The sequence below is a fragment of the Dermochelys coriacea genome, chromosome 11, assembly GCF_009764565.3.
Source record: "Dermochelys coriacea isolate rDerCor1 chromosome 11, rDerCor1.pri.v4, whole genome shotgun sequence".
NCBI classification, from domain to species: domain Eukaryota; kingdom Metazoa; phylum Chordata; order Testudines; family Dermochelyidae; genus Dermochelys; species Dermochelys coriacea.
The window spans coordinates 76,496,459-76,507,604 of record NC_050078.2 but is presented as its reverse complement, the minus strand read 5'-3'; the positions used below and the strand labels follow the sequence as shown (position 1 = coordinate 76,507,604).

The 11,146-nt window shown below is 47.0% G+C and overlaps 1 long non-coding RNA gene across 1 annotated transcript; it reads left to right on the top strand.

Moving 5' to 3' along the window:
- Positions 1-9,344: 9,344 nt before the first annotated feature.
- LOC122458217 lies at positions 9,345-10,944 on the top strand. The gene is made up of 2 exons (XR_006278133.1): positions 9,345-9,701; positions 10,525-10,944. It is a non-coding gene; the product is annotated as an uncharacterized LOC122458217 (long non-coding RNA).
- Positions 10,945-11,146: the final 202 nt, after the last annotated feature.

Genomic DNA, 11,146 nt, shown 5'->3' with positions numbered 1-11,146 from the left:
AAAAGATCCTGTGTGCTTCTTATAAGCATAACACGCTCCCCCAAGGTATAGAGTGACACACACACATCCCATGACTCTGCCCCCAACAACTGGAACTAGGACATGAAAGTGGAAGAAACAAAAAGAATTGTTTGAATGGTTTATTTACAGTAAGTAACTGGAAAGCAGGAAAGTAAAAAGAGCTGAATAGGAGCTTTCAGAACCACAACATATGGCAAGGAGAGCCACAGCTTTTGAGAACAGTTTTCTTAATGGCACTAAAGTCACACAAATGGCCAGGAAGTAACACAGGGAATTAATGAATTACCATCTCACTTGAATAAATCTCTCCGTCCCGCTCACGGTCCCATTCCTTCTCCTTTTTCTTTCATCCTGTCCTTTTCTAGTCAGAATTTGTCCAGCGCTCACTTCTCACCTGTTTCTTTTCCTGTCTCTCTCCCACTGTCCTCTCTTCCCTCTCTCTCAGATCATCCCTCTTGACTGCTCCATTCTTTCCCCTGATTTTATCTCTTCCCCCCTTGCTGCCCCCTGGCTGGTTCCCCTGTCAGGGGTATTTTCCTGTCACTCTTCAGTTCTATTTGTCACCATTTCTCCAGGATTCTCTGTTTGTTCTTGTTTTATTTTAATTCACATTTTTTTTTTGCTTCTTCTTTTCCCTCTGGTTAAACCCACCCTGTCCCTGCTTCTTCCAGTGCTGCCAACCCCAGGAGATTAAATAAATAAATACTCATGAGTCTGACTGACTCAAAATGGTGATTTTTTGTTTTTTAAGATCATATAATGGTTTTTGGTCTATCTGCTTCACTGCCCATCCCCTGTATGTGTGTGACAATTACAGTGTCACCAGCTGTCCAGTAGTTACAGGATGTGACGCTCTATACCTCAGGGGAGCGTCCTGTAACCCCCATATTCATCATTTGTATATAATTGTGATATTTCTTATCAAGCATGCCATGTAAGCTATCATGGAAAAGGTTGTGATCTGCTGAAACCATTGTTCAGTCTAAAAATATATATCCTTAGTGTTATGGAGTTATGAGATTTTGCTAGATGGCTGTTCGTGAAATATGTTGTAAGTTTGAGAGTCTTTATGACAAGCGTGGTGACCCCTGCCCAGGAGGGTGTTAACTGACCATTAATTAACTCTAACTCAGTTGCACAAGTCCACCCAATGCGGGGTGACTTGATCATTGTGACTCAGCAAAGCGGACCAGGACATGTCTGGGCAAGTGTCTTCTAGGCACATGGACTAAAGATCTAAAATAGAGGACAGGGCAGTCTTGGCCTTTCTCCTATCTCACCTATGCTGGCAAGATGAGAAACTTCAACAGAGGAGACTGGCCCTAGGCTTGAAAGGGGAAGCTTGTGTATTAAGGATTGTAACATCCAGTGGGGTGAGAAAAAATGCTTAATCTCAATACTGCCTAGTGCAATAGGGTTCAAGATTTAGATCGTGGTTACCATCTCTAACTTTTTACACCTGCCACTTACAATCACTGACAATCTATCTTTCTGTAGTTAATACATTTGTTTTATACTTTACTAAAACAGTGAGTTTTGCTTGAAATGCTTGGTAATTCTCAGCTCACTTACAGAGGCTGGTGCATGTTCTCTCCACATTACGGGAAGAGTGGACTGGGTAATAACTTACAGTGGTCAGGCTTCTGAGCAGGGCAAGATGGTGTAGCTCTGAGGTCCTAGGCTGGAAAGAATTGCCTGGAGTCTCCTTGTTGTTGGTCCATAAGTAGCGTTTTTTCCCCCGCCAGAGAGCATGACTGGCTCTCAGTTGCCCCATCCTCTTCTGGGAGCATGTGCATAGAGTTAAAAAAGCTTTCAAAGACTGGGCTCTTTCCATTTTGACTTCCCTTCCACTTTCTGTCGGCCTGTGTCCTTGTTGCCTTTTTGCTGTTGCTTCCATGTGGTTGGTTTTAGGTACATGGGGTCGGTGGTGTCCCGGTTTGGGGGTGTTATTGGAGGAGGAGGAGGAGAAATCTACGGCAGCAGCCTACGATTTGCTTTGCCTGCCCGGCTTGCACTTTTGGCTTCACTTCTGGTTTTTGATTTGTTTCCTCCACTATCATCAGTTCATCACTTCACCACTTAACTATCCCATGCCTGGCTCAGAGCTGGAGGCAGGAGGAGAGAGACAAGAGTGAGATTTCAGCGTCTCTGGGTAGGGACCACGGCTCCAGGAGGCCCCAACAAACACTGTGGGATTTTTTAACTCATAACTGTTGGTTGGTCTTGGAGAAACCCTGGAGCACCAGTTGGGGAGGGTGTCTGGTGGGGGCTGGTTGTACGGCTGAGGTGGGGGTGGCACAGCTGGGAGGTGGAGGGGTCTGTGTGGTGTGAGCTGTGGGAGGGTAGGGGATGGATTGATGCTATGGGAGGAGGAGGGGGGGTTGTGGACAGGGGGCGATTGGATTGTAGGGATGGGGACTGGGTCTGGGAGGGGTCTGTGGGAGGGCGAGGCTATAGGGGACTTGGATCGGGGACTTGGGTCAGTGGCATGACTGTGGCTGTTGGGCTGGGAGGTATTGAGGGCAGGGCTGGATTAAGACCTTTAGAGGCCCTAAGCACTGAAAAGATTATGGTGCCCTCCCCATATGTAATTCAAAATAAAAACAATACAATACCGTAAAATAAAATTTTATTTTTCAAAATTACAAAAACTTACATATATGCTGAAATTAAAATAGCTTCTTTCTAGATTTTCTGATTGCAAAATCTGATTGCAAAATTCTGGATAAGTTCATCGAAGCTGATTCGACGAAGCATGTCCGCTTCCATACACAATAGGGAAAGTGAATCAAGTCTGTCCTGACACACTGTTGTTCTCTGAGGGTTTTTTATTCTTTTCAGCTGAGAAAAAGAGCATTTTGCAGAGCAGTTAGTAATCATCAATGTTAGAAAAATATGTAGTACGATCTCTACAGTTGGAAATACACATTGTATTCCATCTTTCAATATTGTGTCATGAAGATCAATGTGACTGAATTTCATTTTTCCTGTTTCATTAAACTTCGCATGCATATAACAGTGGAACTGCCGTACTTCTCCACAGAGATTCATGTTCAAGTCAACAGGGTATGAGTCAACTAGCTTTTGGGGACCTTGTGACTATTGTTCATCAGATAAGTCCATATGGTTTAGAAAAGAAAATCCACTTGATACTTCTTTGTACACTTCACCTCTCCTCTTCATATGAGCTTCAAGTGTATCAATTATAGCGTAATAAGTAGATACGCGAAATTTGTCTCTAGGATTCAATGCTGTTTCTGTTGCCCTGCTAACATTTGCTTGTTTTTTGCTGATTTGCTGGCAGGACTGGGCTTCTTTGTAGTTAGTATCAGGCAAGGTATCTTTTGATATGTCTTCAAATCTTTCAAAATCATTCCTCAAAGTGTGTAAGTGGTCTGCTAATGATTGACAGAGGTCTGCACATGTTTTCAAATCCAATTCTTGGAGAGATTGACTTGTGTGGTAAAAGTGTTGTAAAATTTCATTCCTCATGGTCAACATGAATACAAACTCTAGTTCTTGCATCTTGTTTGCAGTGTTTTCTGCCTCTTGTATAGTTTCTCTCTTTTGTGATTGGTCTTCAGCTATACTTTCTAATGCATCCACAATCTTTGAGTAGGACTCCAGAATTGCACTTGTTGCCACTGCATGTGCCTCCCAGCGAGTATTAGAAAGAGATTTCAACACACGATCATTGCCCAAATATGTTTTAAGAACTGCCCATCAGTGTGTTGAGGCAGAGAAAAATGTACAAAATAACTGGACTGTTGAGAAAAAACTTACTGCCACCGGACAACAATCAACAGCACTGCGGCCAACAAGATTGAGAGAGTGTGCAGTACATGGTATGACTATGGCATATTTGTTCTGTTCTGAAAGCTTCTTCTGCATTCCTTGATAACACCCTGACATGTTGGCAGCGTTGTCATAAGACTGACCTCTGCACTTTGAGAAATCTCTTTTGCAAACTTGGCACAGATAATGCAGTACTTGATTTGCCATTTCTTCACCAGTGTGGCTTTTCAAGTTGAGGAATGTTATAAATCGTTCAACTGGTTTTCCATCTGTGGGAGACACATATCTTAGTACAATACTCAATTGATCAATATGTGAAAGATCAGGTGTAGAGTCGACAGATAAATGGAAGTACCCAGCAGTACTTATTTCATCCACAATAGCTGAATTAACTTTGTCACTCATTAGACCAATGAGTTCATCACATATTGTCTTGGATAAGTATGATGGGTTACCTTTGCCAGCATTCCTGTATTTTGAGATATGGCCTGCTAAAAATGGGTCAAACTGAGCCACAAACTCCAACAATCCCAAGAAATTTCCATTCTGCAATGATCCAAATGTGTCATTTGATCCCCGGAAAGGCAGACCACATTCAGCTAACGTATGAATAACAGCTATAACACACTGCAAGACATGTTGCCAGAATTCACGCTCTCTTTTAATTTGTTCTTCCAATTTTTCTGTCAATCCAAAGCTCTGTCTTCAATTTAAATATGTCAACATTGAATCTCTATGAGTAGTGCTATTTTCATGTTGTTCAATTAAAACAGTATTCCTCCAGTCACTAAATCCATCTGCAGCAAACCGGGATGTTGAAGGTTTATATGCAAAAAGTTTGCAAACAAAACAATACATAGATCCTGTTGAGGTGAATACAGTAGCCATTCTCAAGTGTATTTCTCACCATTCGCTTTCATGACGAAAAATATTTTTTATGGACTGTATCTTGTTTGTTTGCCATTGGTAAAAGTCCAACATGATTTCTCAAATGGCCCGGTGTGGTGTTGACAGTCATTTGACAGTCTATCCAGTAAGCTACATCATCGGAACTGAAATCAACCCACATACCAGTATCTTTCCTCCTATTATTTACAGCATGAACAGCTTCAATCTCTGACAAATCCACACCTTCTAGAACAATGTCTATTTTACCACCAGGAGTACGATGATCAGTTACAGTCTCTGACACATCCACATGTTTTGGAATGGTGTTTGTTTCACTAATAGAAGAAGAGTCAATCTCTGAAACACCTACAGTTTTTGGAATGATGTCTGTGCTACTGAGAGATGTTGCTTCTGATGGATTTGCTTTGAAAAATGATGTCAACTTTGGAAGATTTTGGAAAATTTCACTAGTTTTTTGTTTCATTTCTTCTGCTAGTTTACGTTTCTGTGCTCCACTCAGTCGGTTACGTTTAATTCTGTCCCTTATCTGAACTTAAAAAAAAAACAAATTACACAACATACACTATTTTTATGTGTGTATATATATAAAAGAAAAAAAACAAATCAAGTATGTATAACTCAGGAGAATATATCAATAATAAAACATAAATGTATTGCAATACATGACAGGATGTGATTTCCTCGCATTATTTCAATCTACAATAGTAGGACGCCCCCCTGGTTTAGGTGGGGATAAGTAATAAAAAGAAAACAGAAAAATGGGGGAAGACTGTGTATTGGAGTGTAAGGAAATCTAACAAAGTTCTGATTTTTCCCATGATGATGACTTTGATGCTTTTTTTGAAATATCAAATTTTTTCCCAAAAAAATCTTTTTTTTTTTTGGTGCCCCCTGCTTTGCTGGTGCCCTAAACACGTGCTTAGTCTGCCTATTGGGTAATCCAGCCCTGAGTGAGGGGCAGCACCATAGCCGCCCCCAGGGGGGGACAGCATGGATGCGGGAAGCTGTCGGGGGAGGGGACGTGGGGTGGCATGGCACAGCAGGGTGGGGTGGCTGCACCCTGGCTTATGGCAAGGAGGACAGTCGGTGGCGGCTTGTGGAATGGCAGGGCCACACTGGGGTCTGGGGACTTGTGGGGAGGCAGCTCCATGGGGCTGTGGGGAGGGGTAGTGAAGTGGCACCAAACCACGGTTGTTGGGTGGTCTTGGGGCATCTCTGGTGGTGTGCACCAGTAGGGAGGGTGGGCTGTCTGGGCCTGGTAGTATTAGGGTTGAGCCTGGGCAAGGGGATGGCACAGCTGGGAGATGGAGGAGTCTGTGAGGTGTGGGCTGTGGGGGAGCAGGGGGTGGATTGGTGAATTGATGGGGCTGTGCTGTGGGAGGAGGAGGTGGCAGGTGGTGATCGGGTTGCACAGATGGGGACTGGGAGCGGGACGCTGCAGGGGACGGGCTGGGGACTCGGGACAATGGCTATGGCTGTTGGGGTGGGAGGCAATGTGGGGCAGCAGCAAGCCCCACCCCCACCCCAGGGGACCCAGCCTCGCTGTGGGGTTGTGTGGGGAGGGGGCTGGGGGTGGCACAGCAGGGTGGGGAGGCTGCAGCTTGGCTTTGGGCCAGGAGAAGAGTTGGGGGTTGTGGAGTGGCACGCCGGGCTGGGGCCTTTGGGGTATTTTTTAGGGGGGCAGCCCCATGGGGCTGTGGGGAGGGGTAGTGGGGTGGCACCAGGCCATGGCTGTTGGTCGGTCTTGAGGCATCTCTGGTGGGGTGCCCCAGAAGGGGACGGGGGGCGGTGTCTGTCACCACTAGGCAAAAGTTGTGGCATTGACTGATCTAGTGACATTTTGTATCTTCATTTTTATTTAAAAATACAGATCGATCCCCTCCGCCCGGGGCTTTGAAATCACTGGGCCCCTGGGCAAGGGACCCCTTGGCCCCACATCCCTGCTGGAGGGCCGGGGGTGAGGCTATGAGACATGAAATAAGAGACAGACCCCCCCCAGCCAGATCCAGGGACCCCAGCATGCTCGGACCCCGGAGGCACCAGGTGGAGCAAGCCGGGGCCCAGCCCGGCAGCAGGAGGGAATTGCGGTCGCTGCCTCGCCAGCCCCCCGGGCCTTGGCTGCTACCGCTGGGGCCCCCCGAGCCCTGGCTGTGGGCGGGGGAGGGACATTCCCACTGCCCCCCCCGAGAGACTCTCCCCATGCAGAGACCCCAGCCCGGCCCCCCCAACTGGGACCCCGAGGCCCGCCCTCCAGCAGTGCCCCACAGGGAAAAAAGGGGAGACCTGCCCACCCCCAGGGAGCTACTCCAGATGCAGCCTGTGCAGGGCGGGGGCAGGCCAGGCTCTCCCAGTGGGGAGGCTGCGAGTCGCTGCCTCGGACACAGGAAAGCTGCTGCAGCTCCCAGGGCTTGCAGGGAGTGGGAGGGGTGGGGGTGGGCCATGAAATGGGGGGGGGCGGGAGCTGGAAGAGGAGAAGGGCAGGCAGCTGTGAGACCCAGAGAGGGAACCAGGGATGTGGAGGGGGCAGGAGGGGGAAATAGGGATGCAGGGGGTGAGAGGGGACAATGGGGATGTGGAGGGGGGAATAGGGGTGGAGGGGGCCATAGGGATGTGGGAGGGGGTAGGAGGGGGATCAGGGATGTGGAGGGGGAATAGGGATGCAGGGGGTGGGAGGGGGCCATGGGGATGTGGGGTTGCTGGAGGGAGGCTGGGAGAACACACGGGTATCGGGGCAGGGGCAGAATTCTGGGGCTCAGGGGAGCAGAGCTGGACTAGAGGGAAACTCTGAGTGTCTGATAAAGAGAAGGGAAGGGGGGGATGTGGGGGACGGGCTGTGGGGAGGTTGGAGGAAGAATATCGAGCAAGCAGAGATGGGCTGGGGAGGGCAGAGGGCAGGAGAAGGGAGGGGGAGAGATTCAATGGCAGCTTCCCCAGCCCAAAGGTAGGAGAGGGCGAGGGGGCTGCCCCACCCAATCTTTTCCCCTAGAAATGGTCAAACAAGCATTGGGGTGGGTGGACACTGGCAGGGGATTTCCCCCCCCCCGAGGGCTCAGAAGCCCCTCCCTCCCCCCGCTTCAGTGCTCACAATTTAGTCTTTGATTTACTTGAGACACTCTCACTTTTGGGGGACCTGAATCCTGATGTTAAATGTTTCCAGTTGACAGAACTGAGGATGGCCCTGCTCTGATTTCTGTGCAGGAGTCTGTGTCCAGCCAGAGTCACCGCGAGCAAGAGCAGGGAAGGAGTTCAGCTGGGACTTATAGGGGTTTTTTCAGTTCCAGTTCAGTCAATAAAACAAAATGATGGCTCAGGTTCGGTTCCGGTCCCAGTACAAAATCCCCAAGTGACCTGGTTCCTTGATTCCAGTGTGAGTTCCGAGCGGCACAGTTCAGAGGGGAGCCGTGTTAGTCTGTTTCCGCGAAAACAACAGGGAGTTCTGTGGCACCTTCAGGACTAACAGAGTTAGTGGGGCATAAGTTTTCATGGGCTACAACCCAGTTCTTCAGATGCATGGAGTGGAAATGACAGTCGGCAGTTATAAATATATAACATATGAAAAGATGAGAGTTACCTGACCAAGTGGAGGACCAGTGCTAATGAGGCCAATTCAATCAGGGCGGATGTGGCACACTCCCAACCATTGACAAGAAGATGTGAATACCAAGAGGGGGAAAATTACTTTTTGTAGTGAGCCAGTGCACTGTTCAGACCCAGCCTGATAGTGTCAAGTTTGCATATGAATTCCAGCTCCGCAGTTTCTTGTTGGAGTCTGTCTTTAAAGTTTTTTTGTTGAAGAATGGCCACTTTTTAGTCTGGTACTGAGTGTCCAGGGAGATTGAAGTGGTCTCCTACTGGTTTTTGAATTTTAACATTCTTGATGTCTCATTTGTGTCCATTTATTCTTTTGCATAGAGCCTGTCCAGTTTGGCCAATATACATGGCAGAGGGGCATTGCTGGCACATGATGGCACATACCACATTAGTAGATGTGCAGGTGAATGAACCCCTGATGGTGTGGCTGATGGTGTCCTATGATGGTGTCCCTTGGGTAGATATGTGGACAGAGTTGGCAACAGGGTTTGTTGCATGGATTGGTTCCTCAAAGTGTTTCTGTTGTGTGTTACGTAGTTAGTTGCTGGTGAGTATTCACTTCAGGTTGGGGGGCTGTCTGTAAGTGAAGACTGGCCTGCCTCCCAAGGTCTGTGAGTGAGGGATCGTCTTCCAGGATTGGTTGCAGATTCTTGATGATGCTCTGGAGAGGCTTTAGCTGGGGACTGTAGGTGATGGCCAGTGGCGTTCTTTTTCCTTGTTGGGCCTGTCCTATAGTTGGTGATTTCTGGCTACCGATCTGGCTCTGTCAATCTGTTTCTTCATTTCCCTGGGTGGGTATTGTAGTTTTAAGACTGCTTGATAGAGATCCTGGAGGTGTTCATCTCTGTCTGAGGAATTGGAGCAAATGTGGTTGTATCTTAGGGCTTGGCTGTAGACGATGGATCATGCGATGAGGTCTGGATGAAAGCTGGAGGCATGTAGGTAAGTATAGTGGTCAGTAGGTTTCCGGTATAGGGTGGTGTTTATGTGACCATCACTTATTAGCACCGTAGTGTCCAGGAAGTGGATCTCTTGTGTGGACTGGTCCAGGCTGAGGTTGATGGTGGGGTGGATATTGTTGAAGTCCTGGTGGAATTCTTCAAGGGCCTTGTAAGGTGATTTTGGTACATGGTCATATTCTGTTATGAATGTTGCTGCAATTCAAAATGGAGTTTAAAAATTCAAGATGGCGCATATGATAGGAAGGGTTTGAACTCCATCTTGGTACCCTTTCTTCATGGCATTTTCTCACCAAAACTCTTTTTTTCTCACAGAACCTGAGGGACTGAGAACTGGCTGGACCCGGTGGGGGCGGGGCCTGTCAGCGTGTGCCTCACGAATGTGCGCCACAGAGAGCGTACAAGGGACGGTCAGTGGTGATGCAGGTTGTCATAAATATAAAGCGAAGGGTAACCACATTTCTGACCACAGTGCTATAAAATCCCTCCTGGCCAGAGGCAAAACCCTTTCACCTGTAAAGGGTTGAGAAGCTAAGATAACCTCGCTGGCACCTGACCAAAATGACCAGTGAGGAGACAAGATACTTTCAAAGCTGGAGGGTGGGGGGGAACAAAGGGTCTGTCTGTCTGTGTGATGCTTTTGCTGGGAACAGATCAGGAATGCAGCTCAGAAATCCTGTAAAAAGTTAGTAAGTAATCTAACTAGAAATGCGTTAGATTTCTTTAGTTTAATGGCTGGTAAAATAGCTGTGCTGAATGGAAAGTATATTCCTGTTTTTGTGTCTTTTTGTAATTTAAGGTTTTGCCTAGAGGGACTCTCTATGTTTTGAATCTAATTACCCTGTAAGGTATTTACCATCCTGATTTTACAGAGGTGATTCTTTTACCTTTTCTTTAATTAAAATTCTTCTTTTACAAACCTGAGTGTTTTTTCATTGTTCTTAAGATCCAAGGGTTTGAGTCTGTGTTCAACTGTACAAATTGGTGAGGATTTTTATCAAGCCTTCCCCAGGAAAGGGTGTGTAGGGCTTGGGGGCATATTTTGGGGGAAGATGTCTCCAGCTGGGCTGTTTCCCTGTTCTTTGTTTAACAAGCTTGGTGGTAGCAGCATAGGGTTCAAGGACAAGGCAAAGTTTGTACCTTGAGGAAGTTTTTACCCTAAGCTGGTAAGAATAAGTTTAGGGGTCTTTCATGCAGGTCCCCACATCTGTACCCTAGAGTTCAGAGTGGGGAAGGAACATTGACACAGGCGCTGTCCATCATCAAGGCAGCCACGTCCAGGTTCTTTGCGCAGCATCAGATCAAGACTTCAGCTACTAACATCTGTCAAGGACTCTGATACTTACCTGACTCCTGTAATCCACCAAAGGATCCAGTGAAGGCTTTGCTACCTGCTCAGATCTGTTGATCTCCTGCTTCGGCAGTAGAGAGCCAGATCCTCCGATGTTCCAGAGATCCTGAGACTGACCATCCATTGCCGGTGTCCTTCATCTGCAGCTAGAAGAGAGACAGTAATTGTTTTTCAGGCATTTATTAGTTTAGCCAAGGGACAGTTTAAGGGCCAGAGCTTTATGCCCCTTGCTGGAATCTATTCATGGGTATTTGTAGTGTTCCCCATAGTGAATCTTCCCCCAGTGGTATCTATCCCTTAATAAATCTTCTTTCTGTTTAAGGTTATATTCTCTCTATCCTTTATTTCAATGCAACATGGGCAGGAGGCATACTGATTTCTAACTCTCCCAGCTGATAGATGCAGTTAGGAGTCGAACCTGTTGTATATGTCACCTCCTTATTATTCTGCACAGAGATTTTGGGGTACCAGCCTCCTTCCTGTGGGTCCAGATAATAAAGACGTCATCATTGCAACGTAA